At 55.7% G+C, this 8533-nt stretch overlaps 1 long non-coding RNA gene across 1 annotated transcript; it reads right to left on the reverse strand.

The window, feature by feature from the left end:
* Positions 1 to 854: 854 nt before the first annotated feature.
* On the reverse strand, positions 855 to 8268 carry LOC115659221. The gene is made up of 3 exons (XR_004002485.1): positions 8170 to 8268; positions 4014 to 4356; positions 855 to 2526 (listed from the first exon to the last, which is right to left on the reverse strand). It is a non-coding gene; the product is annotated as an uncharacterized LOC115659221 (long non-coding RNA).
* Between the last annotated feature and the right edge of the window lie 265 nt (positions 8269 to 8533).

The following is an 8533-nucleotide window of genomic DNA, read 5'->3' on the forward strand; positions in this document are numbered from 1 at the left end:
GCCCTAATGGAAAAGCTATCAGCTTGTCTCTTCTGCAAGCCTCAAACTGCTGAATGAGCTTTAGGGTAGGAAAGGTTGTGCCTCCCAAACAGCCTGCCCCTACCCCCTATCTGACCCCCACTCACTTCCTGCCCCCCGACTGCCCACCCCCCTCAGAATCCCCGACCCATCCTGCTCCTTGTCCCCTCACCATCCCCCAGAGACCCCCCCCCAACCACCACTCCGGGACCCCACCCTGCTCCCTGTCCCCTGACAGCCCCAACCCCTAACCACCCCCCCGCTGAGTCCTGACAGACCCCCGGAACACCCATGATCCAACCCCCATTCCCTGTCCCCTGACCGCCCGTCCCCAACCTCTGCCCCCTCCCTGTCCCCTGACTGTCTCCGGGACTCCCTGCCCCTTATCCAATCCTCCCAGCCCCGGCCCCATACCCCCAGCTCCCTCCCTCACCTGGAGCCTCAGTGCGCCGCATCCAGGAGCATCCCTGAACAGCGGTGCAGTGTGGCTCCGGCAGGGCCTGAGCTCCTCCCTGCTCTGAGCTGCATGGTAAGGGAGCAGGGCTGCGAGCTCCAGCGGGGCCTGAGCTCCCTCCACTTGGCCTGGAGCTCGCAGCCCCGCCTCCTTACCACGTGGCTCAGAGCGGGGAGGAGCTCAGGCCCTGCCGGAGCCACTCTGCAGCGCTGTCCAGGGACGCTCTTGGATGCATTGAGGCTCCGGGAGAGGGGCGGAGGAGGGGTCGGACCAGGGCCGGGGAGGGAGCCTCAGTCATTCTCGCAGGGGCCCCTGTGGAGCCTGCGGCCTGGGACAAAGTGCCCCACTTGCCTCCCCCTCCCTCCCCACCGGGCAGCCCTGCCTGGTTATTGGGTGGTTTGCTGTCTAAATATACTGGGGTCCATGCAGTGAAGGGCAGAAAGAAAGAATGAGCTGGATGCAGAAAGAATGGATCAAGAGAAGTCTCTTGAAGGTTGTTAAGAGACAATGCCAGGGCAGGGGATGGCTCACACAACCCAGAGATCTGAAGAATTGGGGCAGATTTAGAAAGGAGCACTCGAGATGGGGATGTCATTCAGGGTACCCAGCAGGGACTCTGGAGAAGTCAGGCCTGCCATCAGGTTAGATAGAGAGCTGTGCAGACTGTTTTCAAATCCCTTTTTCTCTAAATGCTGCATCCCTGCTGATAAAATGAACAATCTTGGGTGTTAAGGAGCCTGGCAGATCCCTGGGCACTGCTGGTCCCAGCTTCCCAAAGGAGGGACAGCCGGTGTCTGAACCCAGTCAGACCTGCTGGGTAAACATAGTTGTAGCCTTGGGCTCCATCTAAGAGGGGGACGGATGTAAAATTCTAGCCCAGGATAGGGGAAGTTCTGAGAGGGTGAACTCAGGGAGCCCAGCAAGGAGACAGCATGCAGCTAGACCCGTAACTGTGGCAGCCTCCACAGGGAGGAAATGAAAAAGATAAGAACAATCTAGTCTAAAGGGAAGCTAAATAAGAGGAGATGAGACAGAGATGCATAACCTAATGGAAAGTGTAGGGCAGGTGTGCCTGCGTACCCACTCAGAATAAAAAAACAAGGGGGGGGGCACTGAAATTAACTGACAAAAAAAAACTAAAGCCCATCCAAAGAAGTCCTGTTTGAGCTGAGATAATTTACCTGTGGAACTCACTGCCACAAGGTATCAAGGCAGAGAGATTAGCAGGATTTGTAAAAAAAGGCTTAGCCATTCATATGAATAATAAAGATCTTGTCCTAAAGTGATGCCAGCCCTGCTATGAACCAGCCATGCAGAGGCCAGGTTTTCAAATGAGTTCTAAACATCTGGCCATGTCAATGCAGTGGCCAGCTGTTCAGAAGTATTCAGCATTTAGTAGCAGGCCTGGAGACCAAGGGAGACTCCGTGTGTTGGGTGCTGAAGGAATGGAATGGAAAGGCACCTCTGTCTCGTAGTGTAAGCACCAGAGCAGGCCAGTTCCTGCAGGTCATGCTGCAGCATCATGGGCAGGTAGACAAGTCCAATTCTTGAGCAACCATCCTTGCCGCCGATAACGCAGGTGTAAGGTGCAGGGCCAGAGGATGAAACTGACGCACTACTAGAGCGTGAGGCTGGCTGCACTTTTCACTCTCTTCCCTTTCCTCTCTCTCAAGCACCTCTCTTCAGCCTCTTTGCCTCCCTGGCACAGCACTGTGAACCAACGGGGCCTCCTGCTAGGTGCGTCTTTCCAGCTTGCAGTGGTGATATTCTATGTTTTCAAGTCCCTCTGGCAAACATCCTCAAACCTGAGCCAAGGTCGGCCCAGTGTCCTTGGAGCAGCCACTAGTTCTCCGTGCAGGACATACTTTGGAATGTGTCCAATGATGCAGCGCAGGTGACCAAGCTGGTGTTTGAAAATCTGGTCATCAGAACCACGGCGATCAGCATCCGAGAAAAACCTAAGCCAGACGATCAGCTAGAACAGAGAACAATCCACTGGCTCCACCACCGGTGCATCTGTTAATGGCTCCACACTTGCACTTATCCTCAGCCCACTAAGACATGAGAGAGACACAGCTGAACATACCACAGATGGCCCAGGGGATCAGAGCAACAACCTCCAAACCACTCGCATTCAGCCGAATATCCAGCATGGCAGCCTCCCTTCCTGCACAGTGTGCTGCTGAATTAGTGATTGGCTCACCTGTCAGCCAGCCAAGCTACTAGCACCTAGTTCAATTCAGAGCGCTTAGTGACTGCAACCAGAGACCAATTGGGGAAGGGAGAGAAGCCATCATCCACGGATGCTCTCAGTCAGGTCTGGACAGCCACTGGGACAGCACTGCTCACACGCCTGCTCTGAGGGATCACGAAAACAGTGAATGCCTCCTTAGCACCACATGGGGCAGTGCCCTTTTCCACACAAAACACGGCCAGGCTGACTCCAACGGGCCTACTCAGAGCACTAGACTGAGACTCAGGTTCTATTCCTGCCATTGGCTTGCAGGGTGACCTTGAGCACCTCACTTCACAGCCCTGTACCTCAGTTTCCCCATTTGTGAAGTAGGAATAAAGATGCTGGCCCCCCTGGGGAGCGCTCAGAGATCCACGGCTAAGCAGTGCTGTAGAAGAGCTAAGGATTACTATGATACAGTTAACCCCATGCGGGACCATGGTCCACATGCTCAGCACTTTGCAGAATCAAGCCTTTAGTAGAGACAGTGAGGCTAACGTTCTGAATGCTGGTATCATGTGTCTCGCCTCCCCCTTGGCACTGAATCTTCTGTGGGGCAGGTGACTTGGGCAGCAGCAAAGGGGTGGGCTGAGATCTATGGGACCCTTTCCCTGCCCCTGTCAGGAACTGCCTGTTTGGGGTCTGGGATGCAGTAATAGATTTGCAAGCAGCAAGGGGTTGAGTTGAGGGGGTCCCCTCCTACCTTAAGCCATTCAAAAGGGAGCAGGAGCCAGCTCCAGGACTTGGTCTGTCCTCACTGTGCAGTAAGCCTGTCGAAACAGGACCTGGGTTGGGGACTGGCTCCCTGCCCTCCACAGCCACAACCTCTCTGTATCTGCCCACTGATCCTTTCCACACCTGCAGTAATTGACCAGTTAAAGCCCTGGAAACTAAACATGCCTCCAGCCAATCAGAGTGTTACTGATGCACACTCCATCACTCCCACAAGGCCTCTCTTTGGAGGTTGTGATTGGTCAAGACTACAACAGGCTGATTTGACATACTGTCAGCATTAACACCTAGAGCTCATATGGCACCATTCGGTCATAAACCTCCAAGCCCTTTACAAAGGACGCCAGTATCATGATGCCTGTTGTACACATGCGGAAACTGAGGTGGTGGTGACGTGACTTGCCCAAGGTTACCTGGCTGAGCCATGAACAGAATCTAGGTCTCCTGGCTCCCAGATCTGTGCTCTATCAACGAGGCAACACTGCCCATGCTGTGCAGTCATTAGCATGTATCCTAATGTTATCGTAGTGTATTTAGTGATCTCACTGTTAAGCTTTTGTCTTCTGAGCAACTCACCTTTCTATTCCTAGCCCGATGCCATTTTGCGTTTGGTTCAGATGCTGCCTGGGCAGACAGAGAGAGACAGGGCTCTAGGGAGCCTTGATGTTCCTTTCTTGTTTGGTGGTTTCTGTGCGCAAGGACCATGGTGTAGCCAACCCCACAGTCTTCAGAGCGGCGTCGCCTCAGAGCTGCCGCTGCCTTTGGAGAGCTCACATGGGATGTGTGAATACAGTAAGGAGGTTGGAAGGATGATTCTTTTCCAGCTGTGGCAGCAGCGCACTTCAGAGGCTCTGGCTCCCATGGGCCCTTGAGGCTCTGTAGCTGCTGGTCCCTCGGAAGGCAGCAGAGCTAAATACACCTGAAAAAGGAAACGCAGCAATCAAAGTGATGCGAGCCATAGCAGCATCCCTGCTCGGCTTGGCCACTTTTGGCAGAGCGGGTCTTTTTGAAAACATAGCGCAAGCGGGCAGGGTGGGGCCATAGTGTGATGGTAGCAGCTGGGCATTACTACACTAGGGCAGGTGACATATTGGGAGTGTTTCTAAAAGCTCTTCTCTGGGAATTACTGGTGGGGTAGGACCCAACGCAAGACCTCCTGCTCCAAAAGCGCAGGTCCCTGGAGTGAAAGGAGGCTCTCCAGGCACTGTTAGCAGGGCCAGGCCTCTGACACACACTGCAGCCATTCCAATGCGAACCAGCAGAGGGCAGCACACTGTTCATTTAAATACTATTATCATCTTTGGTAGTGTCATGCGCTGGGAAATGGCAACCCATTGGTCGAAGGGCAGTACCTGCCCAGCTCGGGGCACAAGGTACTGAAGAGGGGGTAATAGGGCTACCAGCCCTTTCCTGGGGTGTCTGCCCCTCTCTGCAGGGTGTTGGCAAGGGGAGTATACAGGGGTACCTGCCCCTCTCTGGAGAGGGTTGTGGGGGGAGGTGTACAGGGGTACCTGCCTCTCTCTGAGGGGGGTGTCAGAGAGGGGGGCTATACAGAGGTACCTGCCCATCTCTTGGGGGGAGGTATACAAGGGTACCTGCTCCTCTCTGGAGGGATGCGTCAGAGAGGGGGATATACAGGGGTACCTGCCCATCTCTGAGGAGTGTCGGAGAAAGGGGTATACAGGGGTATGCCTCTCGGGAGGCATTATAAAGCGTTTGACTGGGGGAAGGGAGCAACCTGCCAGGCCCTCAGCAGCACCAGTGCAGCTCATTGGGTCCTTGGGTCCTTGCCCCAGTGAGTCTCCATGGGGCGCACTGGTGGCGAATTCAGGGGGGAGTGCGGGGGAAAGTCATTCTCTGCAGGGCCCCGCAGTGCAGGAGGGACTGCATGGCCATTCAGGAATGGAGGAGCTCATGACTCAGGCCTCTTCCCCCCACCCCAGGCCCTTCTCAGGGGCTCTCCTTTCATGGGGGGAGCAGAGAATGGGGGGCCTTTGTTCTGAACCACACAGCTCCCATCCCTGCCATGAACCCCAGGATCCGACTCCCTTGTGCCCCAGAAGGAGCTGGCACTCTGGGCAGGGGTTGGGGTGGGTGCTCATCTGAGTGATGCATGCAAGTGGCTGGGAGCGGGCAGCCCATCCATGATTAGTAACAACTGATACCCTGGGAGCAGCCAGAGGCCCAGCCAGGATCGAGACCCCGTTGTTCCCAGCACTGCCCAAATACACATGGGGACACGGCTCTGAGGGGCTCACATTGGCAATGACAGCACAGAATGCACATAGTGGGCACGGCGGAGCAATGAATGGTGGGGGCATGGGGGCGTGGCACAACAAGAATTCATCTGGTCTGTGAGTGGAAGTTGTAGCTCCTCGTGGGCTCTAGCGGGTTCCTGGGGCCCATGATCCCTGGCCTGACCTCCCGAGGCTCCATGCCAGGCCAGCCCCTTCTCCTGCGGCGATAGCCACATTGGTGTGATAGAGCATTTTGAAAAGCGCTGATCCACCAGCATGAGGGGTTCTGGCCATCCCCCCCCCAGGCAGGTGGAAGGCAGGGAGTGCACCGGCTGCGGCTGGCTCCTCGGGACAGCAGCACACACTGCGTGATCTGTTGTGGCAGCTTCCCTGCAGCCTGGAGCCAGCCTGGAGCTAGCACTGAGGATGGCTTTAATTGCTTTCAGATTTGCTAGTGAGCCTGTGACAGCCTGGGCTGTGCAACTGGAGCAGCTGCAGCACAGCCAACTGCCCCCGCTTTGCTAGGGACAGGGCCCGGTTTTCATCCGTCTTCCAGCTGCTTTTGAAAGGAAAGAACGAAAGGAAGGAAAGATGTCGCCTGTGCCCCTTTGCAGACCGGCAACCTCTTCGTTTTGAGCCCGATGCTCTAGCAGCTTCAGGCGGCCCCTCTGGCCCGGCGCCTCCAAGCCACCATGACATGGGGATCCCCACAACCTTCCTCTATTAACTCCACTGGGCAGTAACAACACAACCAGCAGCAACCTGCTGCCCCTCACCTGCCAGCTGAGGTTTCCATGGCACAGCACAAACCTCAGCTAAGCCTCATGTCCCTGCTACAGTGTCTGGTCATCAAGCCCATTTTACAGAGGGGGAAACTGAGGCACAGGGCAATGACATGATTTGCCCACAGTGACATGAGTCAAGGGCTCCCAGAACCCTGCTGTAACCTCCCCACAGCTTCTGGACCCTGAGCTTCCATCCAGCCAAGCAGGCTAATGCTCTGTAAAACTCAGCTTGCCTCCCACCCCCACAGTTAACCATCTGAGGACTGGGAATGGGGCTTTAGCTCTCATAAGGAGGGGTGTGATGTTTGCCCTGAGATGAGCGATAACAAGAGTGTCACAGAGGGATGGGAGGGGATTTGCAGGGGGGATCAGACCCCAAAGAATGTCAGGCAGGCTAGGGTGATGATAGAGCGATGATAGAGCCAATGGGAATGTTCAGTCTGAAGGGCAGAGAGCACTGTCTAGCAGGGGTCATGCCTCAACTCTGCCTGGGATCATGGGCAAGTCACTGCCCTTCTCTGCTCCCCTGTTCCCTGCCTGGCTCCTGGGGCGAGACGATGCTGGGGCGGCACGCTGGGATTCTCAGCCGGAAAGCGCTGTAACATTATTACTGAACAGCCACGTGACTGCAGGGCAGGAGACACAGGGGCCATTCTTGTTGAAAGGGACAATTGCCATCTGACATCATGCACCCCTCCCTCCTGCTCTCCTCAGGGCTCAGGCAAGTTCCCCCTCCCCCCATCCACCTGGACATGGACAGTGGGGCTCATTGGGCAAGGGGCTCCACAATTAAAAGCCTGCACCCGATTGAAGCTGCGTGGGTTGGCCCTTCTTCACTGTGATTCCTGCCATAGAACAGCATTCACTGTCAGCCCGCCTCTCCCCAAGCACCACTAATGCACTAGCCAGACCGGAGCTGCACTGCGTGGTCCAGTGCTCCTCGGGGGATAGAACTGGGCACCCAACCTTCTGCTACCTGAAGTAAAGGGGGAGCCCAGTACAGCTCTGGCAGCAGCGGCCCTGTACACTACTCACTGTTAACAATCACTGGAGGGAGACAAAGGCCCCCACCTTAGCCTGGGAGAGTGGAGCTGTAGCATCATAGGCTTCTAAAAGGTTCAGCCCTGTTTGCACTGCACCCGGGGGCCCATCACTGCAGGACTGTAGCCATGGCTCCTGCCCACTGCACAGCCCTGTATGTAACAGTTTGGGCACAGCATAGAGGGGCTCAGCAGCCATCCCCTCAGTCACAAGTCCCCAACAAGCGCCCCCTGTCAAGCGCTCCCCAGATGCTGTGAGGGAACCCAGCTGCTGGGCCCCAGGTGTTTTAAACATGAAAAGAGTCCAGGAATTTCCCACAGTCTTGGGGTCCCTAGGCTCACACTCAGGGCACAGGCCCTGTATCTTGCACACACACACACACACACCCCAAGACCTGGACCCTGCTTGTCCAGCTATCTGGCCCCTTGGCTCAGACACCCCCATCCTATAAACACAGCCTTCCGCAGACATGAGCCTTCTGGGTTAGTCTCTCAGAGGGGCTGTGGTCAATGTAACCATACAACCCAGAGGGCTATTCTGATCAGGAGCTAACACCATCACTCATTTACATAACAGATAAAGCACAGGAGAGGACAGATCCCAAAGAACACAACAACCTGCCATGCCCCCCATCAGCTCACCCAGCCCTTGGGAAGCCTGGGGGGTTACCTGTGTTCAGGTGGGCAGGACCCTTGCCTCCTCAGGCTCCTACATGCTGGGTTGCATCTCCCTCCTCCTGAGCAGCTCCTGGCCTTTTATAACTTTCATCCCTGCCCCCCAGCCCAAACAGGTTATGTCCTTCTCAGGTGATCACAGACCTCGGCCAGGTGACTTCGTTGCCGAGACAACTTCTCCTCTGCTAAACCAGTTCTCCTTATTCCATTGCAATTAGAGAGCACTTAACATCAACAACCCTCTTTTCCTGGCCCTTTGCCACCAGTCTTGGGCATTTCAGTCTGTTGTGGGGGCAACCAGCCAATGGAGAAAGCAAAGGCGGAGGCTGCACATTCAAAACGGAGTCTGTGGTCTGGTA

The sequence above is a fragment of the Gopherus evgoodei genome, chromosome 10 (genome assembly GCF_007399415.2).
Source record: "Gopherus evgoodei ecotype Sinaloan lineage chromosome 10, rGopEvg1_v1.p, whole genome shotgun sequence".
NCBI lineage: Eukaryota > Metazoa > Chordata > Testudines > Testudinidae > Gopherus > Gopherus evgoodei.